This window comes from Phalacrocorax aristotelis, chromosome 8 (genome assembly GCF_949628215.1).
Source record: "Phalacrocorax aristotelis chromosome 8, bGulAri2.1, whole genome shotgun sequence".
In the NCBI taxonomy this organism is placed as follows: domain Eukaryota; kingdom Metazoa; phylum Chordata; class Aves; order Suliformes; family Phalacrocoracidae; genus Phalacrocorax; species Phalacrocorax aristotelis.
The window spans coordinates 4,361,136-4,380,380 of NC_134283.1; the positions used below are offsets into that span (position 1 = coordinate 4,361,136).

The window sequence follows — 19,245 nt, forward strand, 5'->3', positions numbered from 1 at the left end:
TTAAACCAGAGAAACTCTAGCGGATTATAGACGGGATGTTCCAACACAATTGGAACAAGCCGACACTAGATGACAGGCATTTATATTTGCCACATAAAGGGCGGAATTTCATCTGGTTTATGCATAGGTCCATCTGACTTTTTATTTTTCACCATTAGCATTTATTTTTTGCCTGCAATTCTCTACAATAGGACTACTTAGATGGTAAACCAGGCAAAATCCAACCACAATCTGGACCACGACCCAGATCTCTCCAGGGTCCTACGCGTGCTGCTGCCACCTGCATTTCTCTAGGAGCATCTGTATTTCTTTACAGTTATTCCATCTTCTTAGGAAAAACAATTGCACACTGCCACAATACCCAGCACAGTCTACTTCTGTCCCTCTGGTCTGACAGAGCCAAAGACAGTGCTTGCTCCCTGCTGACTGATCCCGGCTCGAACGCGTGCCCTGATGCAGAATAGTCACGTCTTTAAAAAGACATTTCTGCCCACTGACACACTCTCTGGAAATACAAACAATTAGGTAGTGCAACGGTTTGCTTTTTCTAATTAACGGTTTTCTTTCTAGTTCAGGAGTTAGTTCAGCATGGTCCCACAGAAAATTAGCCCTGCCACATTGCTCTAAACATGTAGATAGCTGGAAAAATATCAGAGCTTTTACTGCCCAAGTACTTATAACAGCTTCATGTCCAAAAGGTTCTGTGATGTAGGTGGGGTTGTGGACATAACAGGCATCCAAATTCACAGCAATCCAACCCTTGACTCAGTCAAGCATTTAAGCTTGAGTAAGTTCTTCCAAAACACAATGTAAGAATGTCCTGAAACACGGTGGTAAAACAAATGAACAAACAAACAAACAATCGTGAGTGTTTAACAGTGACGTAAGTGCTTGTACTTTCAGCAGAATCAGGACCATAACATATATTTCTGTTTCTAACTTAATCTCTTCCTATAGCTGAGTCTGGGCTGCACCAGCTTTCACAGAAAATGTCCTTCATGATTCATTGTGTTACTAGGGAGGGAAAAACATGTTGAGAGGAACATTTAGTTCCTGTGTAACCCAACTGAGTAACAAATTCAGAACAAGCAGTTACAATTAGCAGATATTGTTGTTGCCAAGATCGTATCATTTCATAACCAGACTTAATTAAAAGAGCAATTTAGGTGCCTGGCATCCAGCTTCTCTTAGTTCAAAGCCTTTTCACTGAATCTGAATCCTAGAAGCAGCAGAGGAACAGCACCCATTATGCAGGGGAAACCGTGTGGTTCAGCCCTCACCAATGCTTTCTATCTCTTTTTAAGCTCCTAATTGCTACGCTGATATAGCAACAACTCTACCGTATAACAAAGGGACCCACAAACATCCCCCTCCCCACCCCCCAACTGCTTTGTTTGGGGAAGTCGATAGATATCCTGCTCGGCAAACCAGCTAGGGACACCAGACAGAGAGTGACAGAATCCCGTGGAAATGCAGTACAGGACCCTTCCAATTACTGGTCTGACTTGGAACAGAGATACAGTGAACGGGTTTTGATCACGGACTAAATGCAAATTTTCTATGATGCCAAAATAGTACTGAGGGGCTAAGACCTTTGCTTTGACCTACCTCCTATTTCCTCAGGGGTTCTGCAAATTGCTGCAAATTCTCACTGCAGCCCTGGTACCTCCCAGCTGTTCTCCAGCTGTTTCTCCTCTTTGACATTCATCAGTTCCTCTGGCATCGCATCAGATGGACGTATTATTATTTTAGTAATGAACTCCCATCAGTTTCATAGTTTCAGTATTTCATTATTTCAACCTACTGTTAGATCTCCTGCAATCTGCTTTTCATCTGTCTTTGGCAATCTGAAGTTTGCATCCAGCCACTAGTATTCATAATACAATTAAAGTTACCAGGTTTATTATTTAAGTCACATAAATTCATTGGAGGGAATAGTACATTATTTTAGGAGTAAATTGCAAAAGAATTCACTAAGTGTACTGCATATCCTATGCATAAATTACAGCAGAACTACTTAAAGCTTCTATTGGTCAATATTTTTATTTCGAACATACCCAAACAGTATTTTGCACTTATTTTGAACAATTAAGCACATCTGCTGATAAAAATTCCACTCTGCACGCCTCCTCTGATTTTATTCCTAATGAAAGCTGGTTTTATCCCCCTTTTTGGTCCAGAAAATTGTTTTAATACATTGCAGTGATCTATAAATAATGATGAAAACCTAGAAGGTCAAGGAAATTAAAAGTACAGCACATTCCCTGAAGGAGGGTTAGAAAGTTTTTACTTCTACAAGTAATAAATTATTAGTCACATGTTAAAGTTAAAACCGGTAAAAGGCTGATATAATACTCCAGTTTCCTAAATGGAGTCTTGTTTCTGCAAAATAAAAAGCTAGATATTCTAGCATATTTTACTGAAGGTATTAAATTCCTTCCTGTGAACTACGTCTGTGAAGCATATGTCTAAAAGGGAAGGGTTGTAGAAGACACTTTCGGTGTTTCTCTTCCGAAAGTTATAGTCTATCACCAGTAATAAGTACCATAACTAAGTAATAAAACCTAATCATCCCGAAACAACACTTAAAGTTTTTAAATCTTAAATGCAAAGGTCTACTGCTTCATACCCGGCAATTTTGTTTAAGAAAAAAATCCTTTAGGATTTAATGTATTAGCATAGAACTCTATACATGCATATAATAAATCCATAATATCTTCCAAAATTTCGTGCTTGCCAGTTCTAGCATTCAGCCAAATGTTAGTCAGCTAGACACTAACTACGAGTCAACAGGTTTTACCTCAGCTTCTTCACAACGATCTCTTTGCATCACCTTTCAAGAAACTCTGACTATTCTTGGTAAGAACAAATGGAGTGGTACAGAATCTTTCTTCCGCCAAAAGCTAAAGTAGATGAGGTACAATTTACATTGACCTTGCAGGGCAATGAAGCCCTTGCAGTGCCTCGGTGAGAATCCAATGATGTTTCACTTAATTTCAGACCAACAGCACGATCATTTGCTGATGTTCCACCGTTTGCTTTACCTCCGCACCCAGGTGTATGTCACTTCCCGCACAGACACAGCACTGACCGAGAACCTTCCTAGTTCCACAGCTTCTTTTGGTTTTGCCTGCCCACGCTGGAACCCCATATCAGGAGTTGTTCATTTGCCATACGAAAAACCATCTCGTTAAAGAATTTTAATAAGAAAATTCATAACCTTAAAGGTACCGTGAGACAAATACTAAAGACAATTGGATCGCACTCATGAACAGAGAATGCTAATAACACAAAAGAAATGGGTTTATGTCCTTCAATCAACAGGTCTTGTACTGTCCTTCAAGTGTCTTACACTGTCTTTTAGGAAAAGATCTGTTAAAATTTTCCAATTAAAATTTCACTTGCAAATCACTATTCTTGAAATCTCTTCACCAGAACAACAAAGCAGGTAACAATCACAAAACTTTATGCCTTGAGGATCTACTTCTCCAAATTACATAAGTTTTCATTAGTCTGATGTTTTACTTTTTTCCTAGCTATCCTGAAGCTTTCCTAACTGCCCAGTTTCACACCAAATTGCTTAGAGCTGTTCTACCTCTGAGAGACTTTGATATAAGAAATTCACAAAAATTATCTCAGCTCAAAGACGACAGACTCCAGGAAATTCCAAAGCTTCAGAGAGACGAAAAAGCTATAAGCCACTCATGATTAAAGGAAAAAACATTATTACACAGTTCAGCCAAGATACATCAATAGACTCACACAACACGATTACTATGCTTTTTTACAGGATACTTTTAGGAAAGAGAAGGTGAAATCACATAGGTTGAAACCAGCCCTATCTGTAACTCCGATACACAGGTTCATACCTTGAATGGTGCCTGCAGTCAGTAGGATTTAGTACATCCATTTCCAGAACTGATAAAGATAATGCTGTCAGCTCATTAAGGTGTAAGTATGCATGCTTAAACAAATTAAACTAATTTGTACTGATACAAAGATACCTAAGGGAAATCAAGGTCAAAGGTTTGTGCCACAAGTGATTCAGAGGTTGTGAATTGTCATTTTGTCTGCGAAATTTTGCATTTCTGAATAAAACTGTAATCAAGGGTCCATTCCTCAGAGATATTACACAAGTGGCATTAAAAAAAAAAAAGAAAAAACAAAGAAAGACAAACCCAAAACCACAGAAATGCATTTCAGAAGCAAGAATATTTGAGGGAACACTACACAGATAAATCATTTTCAAATTATCTCCCAAAGGAGCAAAACGTGTCAGCAGTACAGGATAATAGGTTTGCTGGTCCTTAATCACTGTTGAAATAACAGCAAATCAAAGGCCTGTTTTTGCAGGTTGTCAGATAATTCCTGTGAGCCGCTAAGTGCCTCTGGCTTTGCGGAAGTCTAGAGAGTTTGAATCACCCCGCATGCTGAAAACTCGGAGAAGTGCAACTAAATATTACAATAAGGTAGTTAAATTTTATACCTGCCTATACTTTATTTCACTGAAGTAACACAGATTCTGACTGGGTTTAGAAGACCTCTGTGTTTCACACTGCCTGCTTCTGTATCTCAGCTTGGGATAACAAAGGGAAAAAGAAAAGCAGAGCAGCCTAGGTGTGGTGTAAATCAGTATCACTCTTAAAATCCATAGACTTAATCCAACTTACACAGCTGAGAATAAGGCTGTAAACACTTCCACATTGCTGCAATATGTTCACTGTCGTTCTCCTCTTTCATCAAATGATTCTGAAATGTAAACAACAGTCAATCAGACAGCTGAAGAGAAAGAACAACCTTCCTTTTACCACCAACCACGATCACCATTTCAGGCCTCACAAGTTTTGTTCGACTGTGACCCCTGCAACCTGTCGACAAGAATTGCAAACCCAGACACAAACACAAGCCTTTGTATTTCCAGTCTTATCTATACTCCTACCACTGCATGCTGTGGTTCTATATATACGTTGATCTTCCTAAAAACACAGTCTGTGTACTCTCTGAAACAGCTACACCGAACGCTCCCGAACACCCACGTTTCCAAAAGGGAGGGAATTTCATAAGGCATTCGAAGATTTCCACGGTGGCTGATTCTGGGTGGGAAACTGGAAAAGGGATGCATCCTGTTTCCAACAGAGAAGAGGGGCCAGCAAGGGGTCTCTAACAGCAGGGAATATCCCAAGCCATAAACCACTATTAGACAGTCATTCTGTTCCTGTGCATGGGAGAGAATACTCTCCAATTTTAACTACAAGGAGGTGCTGAACCTGCTCCTTAAGGGCACGCTTATTTGAGAGAAAAGCTGGCATAGTCATAGCTGTTTGCTTGTTCAACTCCAGCTTAAAAGCAGCACTGAGGACTGCCAATATTTATGTGATTCTCTCATTTTACTCAGAGAGCAAGAGCAACCAGCCAAAATGTCTTGGAGCACCCTGAACGTAACAAGACAGCAATAGCACTCATTTCTCCTAACTGCTTTTCTGTTGAATAATCAAGCTTATATTAGTTTTGGAACTTTTCCTCTTCCAAGATGCGTTGGGTAAGTCAAGTGGCTTCTAAGCTGAAGACTGCACAGAGCTTAACCTTGCCAGAATGTACGCATGGGAACTGTCCCAAGGAACTGTATTTGCATGACCTGATTTCATGAGATAGCAGTAAGGCAGGTCTAGAGGAACAAGAACTAATGGAGGTTTTTCCTCAGGAAACCTGTGGGTTTGCCCATAAGAAATTACTCCAATTTCCACAGCTTGCTGGTTGCCACAGAAAGAGCATCCTCTTCATTCTTTCCCTTCCTGCTTTTTGTGCTACACGGGGGCAAGCCATTTCTTATTCATAGGCTTTAGGAGGATCAGCAAATACGCTGTGCCACGGCAGGCACTATTCAAGCTAACATCTCCCCGGCTGCGACCTGCACTTGCACATCTGAGGAGTGAAGCATATCTTTGTAACATTGCACTGGCCTCCCTCCCAAGACAGTCACTCGGTGTACTTTAACTGACTGAAGAAAATTATTGAAGAGGCATCTTATCAACATATGTGCCACATGTCCAGATGAGTGTAAAACCATATCTGCAGGAACACCACTGTGGTGTTGAACCAATATTAAGACATCAGCCTTCAGATTTTCTCCCACTCTTCCAGTCCACAAGGATGTGAAGCACACACAGACCGATGATGTCCTTACTTTTCAGGGCCTCCGTTCCAGCTCTGTTCCAGCCAGACCTGAGCCTGAGACTAGGGGCCAAACAGGACCCCCACAGTCAAGTCATTGTGCCGGTCCCCTTCTTATTCAACATCTCAGTTTTGTTACTGCCTTCTGAGACAAACACTTTGTATTATCACAAGGCAGCTTTAAGATATGCTTCTAATGCTGTTACACAAATTATAACACTAAGTTGAAAAAAGGAAAATGCTCCAGTGATTCAGCCCTTTTTGCCTCTGAGACCTTCAGTCTCTTCAACATATGAACTACCAAATCAGAGTTCACTTAACCTGACACCAGCGGCTCACAGAGATGTCTCCAGCCAATGAAACCCCGTAGCAGACCGTGAGCACCCTGCCTCTGAATCGTGCTTTCCATACCAAAACATCAGTTCATCACACAAACACAATTCAGCATGATTAAGTCTCTCCCCCCATCCAAAACTTTCTGATAGTTAAGACTCCACCTCAAAATCACTTTGTAAAGACTCTGCATTGAATCTTGATCTGCCCTGGATGCTCTCCCAGAGGTCCTCACGCCTTCTGTCTGACAGCCATCTAGTGGTACCTGCACTACTTAGCAAGGTAAAGGAGCAGCTCAGTGCTCAGATGGATGGGTCCTGTCCTGTTAGAACCAGAAGCTGTTCTGGGAGGACAGAATATATACTCTATACGTAGGTCACTTTATTTATTTGCCATTATTCTATTAAAAAAATGACTATGTATAATACATCAGACACATCACCACAATGCTGTTTGTGGCTGTCAACATTTTATGGTTGCCAACCGTACTCTCTGATGCACTGTGCCTCTGAGGTGAGATAACGGATAACAGGGCTAGCACAGCTTCTTCCTTCAAACAAACATTGGTGCAAGACCTCCCTCCTTCCTGCAGCCAGGCCTCACCGCCTCTCTAGGGGGAAGCTACGCACAGGGTATTCCTGCTTTCTTCCTGCACCGCTGCCCAACAGGTGATTGCTCCAGGACTTACACAAGGTATACAAGGACTTACACAAGGTATACAAGTGGTTTAACCACAGACACAGGCACTGAAGGTACCACTCCAGCCTCCCTGAAAGTCTTGCCGAAAGGCTTTCATTATGAAACACACATGGCAGCGACTCTTACAGCTGCCTTTAACTGCTGCATACTCCTCCCCCTCTTATCCCTGCCCTGCTTTCAAGCATGCATCTTGTGCAACTCCATTAAAAGCCATCAGATTCCTTCTGCAGGCTAAGCTCCTTGCTGCAGTAATTTCCAGTTGACTCAAAGGACTTCCTGCCTGCTGTAACAAATACAACCTGAGCTTTTCTAGTTTCTTCCTCGGTTATCAATTGCATCCTTTTGTATTCCAAATGCTCAGATTTACACCACCTGCCCAGAATCACCTAGAGATCTTTGTCATGCTTTTGTCTTCACATATCCCCTTCTGTAATCTCCTTTTACTTGAGCTTTGGTCTGCATTGTCCCCAGCATTAACAATGACAGCTAGATCTACAAGATACTTCGCATGACCAAGTAACAGAAACCCACGTAATGCTGAGCACATTTCTAAGCTCAGCAGACCATTGCACTCATTCCTAACTATTGACATCATTCACTAGTTTTGAGACTTTACAGGTGCTACATTGCCTTGGGTTCCGAGAACTGTGAAATTAACAGTAAAATATCTTGGGTAGCTTAGCATGAAGGCAAGAAGATTGCAAATTAATGTTAAGTTCTACTCAGGTTTACCCAGAGGGCAGGAATGTATTCTAGTGCTATGGGAAGAAAAAAAGGAAAAAGAAGATTTAAAAAGTCGGCATGAGTATTCAGAGTCAGGTATGATTATTCCATATATTACAAGCAATGCAAAGAAAACCAACTACCTCCAGTGTTTGCCTTTAGCTGTATATGTAGGGGATAACTCATAGGAGATGTATTGACAGAGCGCAGGAGAACACTTCATTGCCAAAAGGCATGATTTGACCCCAGAACACAGTCGCTAGGCAAGCTACTACCCGAGTGGCATTGGGCAGATTGCTCAGCCCAGGGTTCCTACTAGAAAGAAGTGTTATAAAAAGGATTCGAAGGAACACAAGTTCTGGTCAGCTACAAATATAAAGGTATTGGCAGATATCAGCATACTGGACTTCAAGCTTGCTTTTCCTCTACCTTCAATACGTTCAAGCCCTAACTTAACTAACCCCCTCAGCTTATCTCAGCAGGGACGGCTTGTGGAAAAACCATGTGTAATGTTTTCCTCCAGCACTCAGAAGGGATACATAAAACCCTAAACCAATAAATAATGCAAGAGAAACTAGTTCTGACTTTAAAGATTGACAGAGACACCCCCCACCCTGCCTTATTTCCTCCAACCTGAATTCTCTACAGAAAATACTTTTCCTTCTGTCTGCCAGCACACTGCCCATCCAGCCTCCCCAGGTGTCCAAACCTTCTGTACTGTTCCTAGCAATTTATAATGATCCCCAGCTGGCCCTCATCCCCCAGCCTGATTAATTAACACAGATGTTTCTTCACTTGCTGTGGCTCTATGTCCCTTTGTAAAGTCCTGCAAGCAACCAAATGGAAGAAGAGAAGGAGAAAAGCTATAGCTGGAACTCATCAAACATATATCTTTCTGTAGGAGATAATATTTTAGGGAGGAAAAATGACACAGTAACTTTCTCAGGACAAAGTGCAGCAAAAGAACGCTGTGTTATGCACTCTCTGAGAAATTAACTTTCAGCTTTTTTGCACCTATTAAAAAAGGCAGCGGGTTTTGTCACAGACTTTATACAGGCTCCTTTCACAGTTCAGAGGCATCAATCACAGAGAGGTCTCAGGACCGGCCCTCCTCCACGGTGAATTCACACTGAAAGCAGCAAATAGACTTGATCGCTGATGTGTACCTTTCCAGAATGGAAGCTCCGACTAATAGCTCAAAAGCTACCTGGGAGATCCTAGTGAAACAAATTACTTTGATTTTTTAACGCATCAGAGCAAGTGGACCACCTTACAGGAGTATTAAAAATCAGGCTAGTATTTTGTCATTTACAACTGCAAATACAGCGTGCACAAGAATACTGAAAAGCAAAACTAATTACTCCCTATCCCTCTGAAACCTGATAAGGTGGGTGGGAAGAAAATGTAAAATGAATTGATCTTTAGACCTCAGCCTTTTCTCTGCAGATAAACACAAGTAAACCAGATCAAAAAATCTAACCGCAAAACCAAAAAAGAATTCAAGTTAGTAACTGTTGTGGTTTAACCCCAGCTGGCGACTAAGCCCCACGCAGCCGCTCGCTCACTCCCCTCCGGAGGGACGGGGGAGAGAACTGGAAGGGTAAAAGTGGGAAAAACTTGTGGGCTGAGATAAAGACAGTTTAATAGGGAAAGCAAAAGCCGCGCACACAAGCAGAGCAAACCAAGGAATCCATTCCCTCCTCCCCACGGGCAGGGGGTGCTCAGCCATCCCCAGGGCAGCAGGGCTCCATCACACCTAACGGTGACCTGGGAAGGGAAACGCCATCACTCCAAACGTCCCCCCTTCCTCCTCCTCCCCCAGCTCTATGTGCTGAGCCTGACGCCGTGTGGTGCGGGACATCCCTGGGTGGGTTGGGGTCACTGTCCCGGCCGTGTCCCCTCCCAACCCCTGGTGCCCCCCAGCCCCTCGCTGGTAGGGTGGGGTGAGGGGCAGAAATGCCTTGACTCTGTGCAAGCCCTGCTCAGCAGGGACTGAAACAGCCCTGGGTTATCAGTGCTGTTTCCAGCACAAATCCAAACCACAGCGCCATAGAGGCTACTGTGAAGAAAATTAACTCTATCCCAGCCAAAACCAGCACAGTAGTGTAATAGCAATGGGAAAACAGGGAATACTGAAAATGTACATCTTTACATTGGCAAAAGATTAAATGCCATGCTTAAAAGATTTAATTTCCATCATCACATCTTTATATTACATTAAATTTACTTAATCCACAATTGCCATATTTCTGACAATGGTTTGGTTTTACTAAGTAGTGATATCCAATGCTATTTGAAGTACAGCATAAAATTCTTAAAACGATTATTCTTGAACACAGTGGTTATCACCGTACCATGCTACAGCGACAAGCACCTACAAGTGTGGTCCCGTTGAAGTGGAAGCTCAAAACCATGACTTTGATCACCCAGTCTGGCCTACAGACTTTGCCTTCACATTAAGCCACTGAAATGACTGGAGAGAAGTCTAACACAGGTTTAGGCGTCACTAATTGCCTGTAGGTCCATCAACATTGTATCGTCGATGCAAAAGGTAAAGGAGGGAGAGTGATTTATTATAAACATTTTCCACGTGTCTTAGTGGTTCCACATTTTTATGTAATGCTCTTATTTTCAGCCACCTATTTTTAAAACATCTCAGAAGGATGTGCTAGTAAGTGAGGCAGCGGGAAGATCTGAAGGAGTCAAATTAAAAAGAGAAAAATGAAGCACAGTGGACAAGGTTAGGGAGGCAAATCCGTGCACAGGGAACTGGGCTAGAACATGTACCATGTAGGAGAGCTGTCTCACTGCCATAAAAGCACATTTTGAAATGTGGTTTTAACTGTAGTCCTAAAGCTTGTCATCACCAGGCCTCACCTATTTTCACTGTCCTACTGACTTGCCTGTGAAGCACTGGGAAGCCTGCATTTTGTGCGCCGTGCTCCCAACGATAAAAACAGGGCCACTTCCCCTTCCACACGACGGCAGTAAATAGGCAGGAAGGTTAATAGTAGAGGCGGTCTATTCATTAGTACTATTTAACAGTAGATTCTCCCTACGTCAAGAACAGCGCAAAGTCATTAATTACGTTATTGACAACATGTGCAGATTCAAACCCTGGGAGAGCACCACACAACATTTTCACAAATTCCCGCTGAAACCCAAGCCTGACACCTGACTTAAAGTTACAAAGCTCAGTACTGACCCAATTCTCTACCCCTCTGCTCCTTACACATTAATGTACTGGAAAGGCCCCTCGGCTGTGTGGGATCACATTCTAAGCGTGAAGCAGCACAGCAGGTCCATGGAGAGTAGCTGAAAGTGTACGTCTCGGCCTGAGACATGTGGCTGTTGGCCTGGTAGTTTTTAAACTTGCTTAAAGTTACCTTTTTGCCAGCTTGTATGATTGCTGCTGTGGAACCCGGAGTCTCAGGAAGACTTGATTATGCAGAAAATGAGCAGAAAGTGGCAGATTAGGAATACGTATCTTCCCACTAGCATAACACTGCTGAAATGTCTTTCAGAGAAACTGTTGATATGACATTTTTGGCTCAAACTGTCCTTTTTTTAAAAAAATCATTTTTCCTCTTACCAACATAAAATACTAATTACGTCTTGCAGATTTTTTTCTATCTATAGATTTTTTCTTTTTATCAAACCGCTTTTTTTCTTCCCAAGACAATTAAAATTGTTGATTTCTGTGAAGCTAGATCAGCTCTTTAGACATAAACACCACCTGTAATTAACAGGTTTTCTTTTCTTACTTGTTTACTGAGGAAGTAGAAGGGTGGACCTTTGCTCTGCTCTAAGAGAATATAAAACAAAACCCAGTAAGAACTGGCCAGCTATGATGAGGATCCCTGAAATAACTGAGAACACTGTGATTAGAGAGTTCACTGGAAGAAAAAAAAAAAAATTGAGGAGAAACAAAAAATCACGTTTCATTTTCTTTTCTGTAATAGGAGAAATTTTAACATAAGTTTTTAGCTGGCAGCAGTAAGACATGAATTCTTCTCAGGCTGAATTATCACTACATGCTTCATAAGGATTAACTAGTTTGTTGTTACTAGAGTAGTCAGTGATTCAGTATGCCAGAAGATTGGGAGATTAAACAAAAGCTAACCTCTAGAAAAGTAGGACAAAATCCTTTGTTTCTTTTTCAGGAAAAAGAATTCACGGCTTGCAGGTTCTCAAAAGCTGGCTTCCCGCTTGCTGTCTCACCAGCAATGCTTTCCCGTCCACCTCTCCCAGAGGAACGCAGCTTCCAACAACCGCGTGTTACAGGACATCAGGGATCGGGAAGCACCAGTGCTGTTCATTTTTTTGACAGCTTAGCACTAACAGCAATGAATCCTTCTATAGATCAGGCAACTCTCGTTGCACTGGTCGTCAGAGTTTGACACAACTGGCTGACACGTCAGATTGACGCAAAGTTTGAAGAGGTCTTTAGCAAACCACTGATAAGCAAAATGCTGTGAGCAGTGTTTATGTGTATTTTAAAGGAAACTGTTGGCCAAGTCAACATTTATTTGAACTCGAATGCACAGTATAAAGCATATGTCAAGTTCTCATCACTGACTTATCCATCTTCTAAGAGAACAACAAGATCGGTTCCATACATCGTGTTCTACCAAAAATCCCTTACAACAAACACATTGTCACTCTCACATAACTGTGAGGGCTGCCAACCTTCAATTAGTTTCAAAAGAGAATAACAATCCGAGTTTTGGATGCAAAACCTGAAACCAATTTATTCCGGTTTATCAGCAATGCCTCTTTATTCTTTCCTGTGTTTCCATGATGGCCTGTAAATCCAAAGCAGATGCACGCTCAAGTCTTAGCTTTTGGCACCCTGTTTCTAAATGTAGAACCAATGAACTATTGACAGAATAGGTTGATGGAAGAGGTTATACCCAGTTCTTGACTAGGCAGCAATGTCACACTCTTCAGAAGAACAATGAAATAGATACATTTTCATTTAGCATGATATTTAAATAATGTTAGCTTTTTATATGATAGAAATGGTGAATTTAGAGCCAACCCCCTAATACAACTCTGCATCAGATTTTCCTTTTGCATTTAGAACATTTGCAGCAGCGCCTCTCACCAAGTTCTCTGCTGGAAATATCAGTGGCACTCCGACAAATGGGTAAAAGATAACAATGATAGATACAGTTCTTGGTAACATAAGACACAAACAGAGCAACTCACATGCCTCCTACACAATACTTAAGACTTTTAAAGGTGGCTTAGGTTCTGCACATTTTAAAGTGATTTTTAGTATTTAAGGGACCTTTGACAGCTGTCAACAAAAAATCTGGAAGTTTAGCCCTCAGCTCACGCAGAAAATTATGAAAATGGTCTAAAATAGCCTTTGAAATGTCCAAATATCTTCAGTAGATCTGGAAAATATTTAGTATCATTCAAACAGAAAAATGCCACGTATTAAGTAGATGTCTTGTACACTTCTATTAAATATCGTCCTGCACTGAAGAAACCTCCCATCCAAGTGAAGGAGATTAGCCAGGAATGGCAGCGGCACAAGTACCACAGTTCCTGGGAAGATTTATCCAGGGGAAAGTGAAGCTTTAAAACATTTGCAGTTCATACCCGAGTGATCTCTTACTTTCCTCCAGGCTTCCTCTGCAGACATGTTCTGCTGAGAGTCCCAATTAACCAGATGAAGCTGCTAAAATTAGTTATCTTAACGGCAGTGCATGGGTTCACGGCTCTGCTTGGGACCAAAGGCACCTCAGTGGGAGCGACTCTCTGACAGCTGGAAAGGTCACCTAGGAAGTTCCTGCTCATCTGTTCCAGGGTCAGGCCTTCCCTGTGGCAAGGTCTGGACCCAGCAGTGCATAGTGGGCACTTTTGGCCTACAGGGAAGTTCGCACATGGATGCAGTGATCTGCTAAGAAACCGGCAGCAGCAGGACTAGGCTCTTAGGTCTGCACAGTACACCTCCTTCAACCCAACTACGTAGGAAAATTTAAGAACCGACTTTGACTTCCTGAATTAATTGATTTTATTATTTCCTGTCAGTCTTGCAGCACACAACTGTCCATCCTTTCAGATGGAAACTCAGCATAGATTGACAAACCAGAAAGAGCGGTAATCTGCAGGAGAAAAGTGTAAAGACTACTTATCGGAAATAAAGTACATGAAACATTCATCTCAACAGGATTAGGCAAATTACAACAAGCTTAGAAGTCTTTGTTCTTTTTGTCTCTATTTTGCTTTGCTCTCCATCTCCTACCTATCCCACTTATGCTACCTGATGCGATGTTGCCTTCTAACTTCTCTCAGGAAACATGAACCAAATCAGCATTCAGTGGGGAGGGCTCTTACTAATTCGTAGTTTCAGTGAGGTCCATGTCTCAGGCATCATTGCATAAACAAGTGGGAGAGTGAGTAGATTTAAACGCAGGGCATTCCAGCCTAAAGGCTAGTATGGAATATTTATTAATCAGATCATAGGTTCACTTACTAGCTTGTTCTGTTCCCATAAGTTCCTCTATCCAGTCCCTTAAAATTAGGGTAACCATTCCTCAGTAACTAATAAAGTTCCTAGAGTTTCAGATCTCACGGTAAAAAAAATAACTCTTATCAGTTTAGCATCCGCTGCAAGTCACTCACAGCTAGTTATCAGCTCTTCTATGGCTCCCTAATGATCTTCCTGGAGCGGGAGAAGCAAGGATGAACTACATTCGATCCACAGTGAGATGATTTAGCTCATGCTGGCAGGAAGATTTGGCAAATGTTTCTCTTGAGTGACATTTTTGATGGACACCGCTGCAATGACACTTGCCAGAGCAGCATCTGTAGAACTGTAAGGGACGAGCACATCTATACCCGTATCCTGTGCAGGCCAGCTGAAAAAAGCTGTAAGGAAGAATTTACCAGACGTTACTGTTTGCAAACAGCCATTTTGGAGGATTAATAGCTCCTGTAGCCTGTATAAAATAGCATAGTTGGGCTTTTTCCACTGGAAAATGTCTTTCCTAACAGACCCAGAATCAGAAGGCAGAAGGTCTGTTCAGAATATTACATGTATCGTTCTAATTTCAGCAAATGTTCTGCTTTGAAATCAAAGGTACGAAAAGCATCATTTCCAGGGTTTTGGCCCAAATGCACCTGCATATATTTGATAGGTGGGGCCCAGAGTCCTTCCACACACAACGTATCTCAAAACCCACACAGTCAGAAATTTTTATTCACATTCACAGGTATGTATTCCCAAAATACTGTATGTGCGGTGATTTGTGGAAGGTCCAAGGAAATATCCATCATATCCTCAGCTGAGGTAAACCAGCATAATTCCCCTGAAATAAATAACACCAGCTTCTAACAGATTCAGCTCATAATTCCTTAAATAAACTGTATGAGATTGATTCTTTGTCTGAGGGACAAGAAAGAGGGCACAATGATGTCTCATTTTTAACAGGCTACAAAAGGCACCCTAAGCACCTATGGGAATTATTAAACAGCGATGACCTACATCTCCACAGCTGTCCTCATTCTGTGATCGGGTATGGTCACCTGCCTGCTCAGTTACTTAAACTTCCATTGAATAATCATTTTGGTTGACACCAGTTCCATCGTATTTTATTATTCTGGGCTCACCATTCACTTCAAGAAAGAAGCTGAAAAATTGACTGTTCCTGTCAAGACTTAGGCAGTGATGTTACAAAGTGTTTTGTTAACTAAACACATACCAGGACATACGAGTTATGGTGAAAATTCTTAGTTTTCGTGAGAAAGCTGGCAATTAAAAGAACACAGAACCTGGAGACTTTTATGATCTTTTTACTAAACATGAATTAGACATGAAAAATCATTTTCTACATACTGATTTACAGTTACCTGAAGGTTCAGGCCCGAAAATAGGGATAATTCTTAAAGTGTCTTTCAGAGACATACTAATTGTTCGGTCTCAAATCAGCTTGTTTCCCCACGCATTAACAGTTCCTTGGTGGGCGGTGTTTTACCCCGAACACATTGCGGATTTCTAATCTACTTTCGTACCTCCATACAGTTAAATGCTGTAAGAAGTTTTTCTGTTTACATCCAAAGCTGTAGTGGCTGGTTGGGATCTTAAAACACACAGTAGGACGGCTGGCCAGCAAGAACGCCTGGCGTGGCCTGGAGAAGAGGAAAATATCATGGGCAAACCCAGTAATGCATCCCTCCCCCAAAAACCAAGCGCAATCTTACACAACTCATAGCTTTTGGAGCAGATCTGACCAGTGAGAGAAATCCCACCAATATGCCATATCCACATGGAAGGAAATGGTAAAGTTGGAGGATGCCTTGCCCAGTGCTCCCATTTAGGTGGGTAACTGGGGTCCCAGATTATCCCCATTTCCACTAATACCTTGTATCTGGCTATTAGAGAGGCTGAACTACTGTTTATGACTGTTACTCAGAGCGAGGTGCATTAATAAGGCTCAGAGTGAAAAGGCATTAGAAATTAAGAAACCTGACTTTTTTTCTTTGCGTTTGTCAGAGGTCCTAACAACGGGGTTATTCTGTACTCAGTCTACTAAACAGACATAGAGAGAATTACAGTTCCCTAGCTGTGAATGATTGATTGCTCTCCTTGACTTCTAATTTTGCCTGAGTAAATATTTCAGGTTCTGGTCTTGAGGTTGTAAAATAAATCATAATGTAATTATACCTTGCCAGTGTTTCAGAGGAAAAAAGTGTATGAATTTATTATTTCTGATAAGCAGTCTTACAATAACAGAAGCCTGAGGTTTACCAGCAAGACAAACAAATTAACTTCTTTTATCTGTGCATTTCATTCCAGATTAAAATGGCTAAACTCAGAATTTAAAAATAACCTCCCTCATTCTGGAAGATGAGCAGGGTCGTGCTTATAGACACAAGGATCATGCAGCAGGACAAGCACTTGTACCTTTGGAAGGCAGCTATTTTGAGGCTAACAAATACATCAAGCCAAACAGTGTGCACTGAAGCATTGTATCTGCTGTCAATGGATATAAATTGCTTTATTTTACATAATGAAAGTGCAATTTGTAAAGCCAGCGTTTGGAACTCAAGATAGGGAATTTATGTTGTAAGCAACCTGATTTTTGGCTGTCAAGCTAAAAACCTGTCTAGAGAGGATAGAATCAAAGGCTGAGATTCACTCTAATTCTGGAGCAAGGCTGCCATGACAGATTGGACCTCAACCGTGTGGCAGAAAAGAACACTTAATTGTATGTGATAATTCTGTATGTTTGTAGTTGGGAGCGTATTTGCTTTGTAACCTCATCACTGTCTAGCTCCAGAGATGCCTGCCTCTTCCTTTCCTTTTCTTAGGCACACAGGTAATAACTCTCCTCCAGCGCTTGAACAGGCGTTGCCCTCAGTCACCATGCAGAAGAAGAAAAGTGCAATTTGGAAAGGCTGGATTAGCTCAAACACTTTTGATCTACCCAAGCAAACAAGGAAGGCTTGATCCTGAATTTGTCCCCAGATGTAAGAGGCAGACACTTATCTGGGACACCTTCCTACCCACCCTGTTGCTAGAAAAACTGGACCTTATTCAACAGCCATGATGGATAATAATATAGCTATTTGAGTTAATGCATACTCACTCAGCCAGAACAGGACTCTGCTTGGCAGTAATCATGACCCAGACCCATAACAGCACTTAATGTCACCAGTCATCTAAATTTACTGCAATAAATGGAATATTTCAGTGGATCCCTAATGATTTCCATTATGAGGGTATAAAAGGCAGAGACCTGAAAAACCTAAATCACACATCTCATTGCTATTTGAATGATAATAGCTCTGCTGCCTGTTTGCCTGGCAGGCAGGGTGAGTCGCACGGAGTAGAAAGTGGCAAGCTCTCACTGCATTTCTTTTCTCTAACCCCTTTTAATCAAGCAATGCTCGAGCTGGGAGACGTTCATGGTACATCTGGCATATTATCGGAAAGCAAAGAGAACTGCAGCTTGAAGAAGCTGGAGTCCATGCTTGCTCTGGACAGCAGGTAGTCTCTCAATATGGATCACTTTCAGCCTTCTAGTCTTTTAAATTTTCTCTTTTGAGAAAAATTAAATTCTCTCTTAAATTCTCTTTTGAGAGGTTCTGAGTTAGCACTGGAAACTCATTTTAACCACTCTTCTTCCTAATCTCATTGCAGTTGTAGCATTCAAGAATGAGAGGGTCTCAAATGACATTAAACTCCTCAGCAGACACTCTGGGAAATGTTTTAAACATCAGATAGCAACCCGAGCCATAAATTCAGAACAATGGACTGTACTAACTAGATAAGGAAAAGAGAGTTAATTTCAAATTACCTGATTTAAAAAGACATTCAGCTGTAGTCTTCCCATAATCACCAGACTAATCCTTCAAGGACTCAACTCAGTTAAAGCATGTCATCTACCTAGTGTGATTCCTGTGGTACTCTATTTCTTGCTCATTTCAAAGATATGGGATTGTTAGAGCAGCTCTGTGAGATTTTTATTACCTACCGTTGATGCTTCAAGAGGGGAAGGTATGCTTAAAAATTAGGGGTATGGAGCCCACATCCTTCACAAACACAAGAGACTGAGTATCTCAGTTGATACAAGGCATGATCACTGTGGGGGAGAAGATGAACTCTTGCCTCTGTGCTGCCGGGAGTCTCATTTCCAGCTGCCCTTATCAGAAGACATCACCTCGTGCAGGCAAGATCAACAAGATCATGCTGATCATGACAACAGATCGTGCTCTGCGCTGGCATTGGCTCAACTGAAATGTCCTGGAAGGAAGACAAAAGTTTAGGAAAAGCATGATCTCTAAAAAAAATAGGATCTAAATGCATTCAAAGCTCTAAAGCTCAAGTCTAATGTCTGTTACACCAATATCTAAATTCAGATACAAAACAATGTGTTTGGCCAAATCCAGATATCTGGTGAAAACACTCCAGAGTTGTGGCTTAGGTTGCATCCGATTTGAAAACGTATATACTTAAAAATAACCTTTCACAAAAGTAAAGGAAAAAGCAGAGAATCCCCAACAATACTAATTTTGAATGCAATGAATTTCGAAGAACTACATAGTCATATACTGAGAGACTGAAATTTACTCACAGTGGGTTGAACTCAGAACCTAAGAAGGACATTGGTGGATCAGAGGCTTCGTGACAAGTCCTTGCTCAAAGCGGAGTTTCTTTCTGAATGCCTAATTCCCTGTGCGTACTTCAAAAAATTCCAACTTACCCAGGCTTTTAAAACTCAAATGATCTCAGAAACTGGTGATATTCAAATGATATATTCATATTCATGATATATGCCATATTCAAATGGTTACCCAAATATC

At 41.5% G+C, this 19,245-nt stretch overlaps 1 protein-coding gene across 6 annotated transcripts in view; it reads right to left on the reverse strand.

The window, feature by feature from the left end:
- Positions 1-19,245, reverse strand: part of WFDC1 (WAP four-disulfide core domain 1) — a 140,049-nt gene that overhangs the window by 103,961 nt on the left and 16,843 nt on the right. For 5 of the 6 annotated variants that reach the window (XM_075101267.1, XM_075101265.1, XM_075101263.1 and 2 more), the window contains one exon: positions 4,671-4,749. The exons of the other annotated variant lie outside the window; for it this stretch is intronic. The gene's annotated coding sequence lies outside the window, so the exon portion shown is untranslated. The remainder of the gene's footprint in view (positions 1-4,670; positions 4,750-19,245) is intronic. 6 annotated transcript variants of the gene reach the window in all.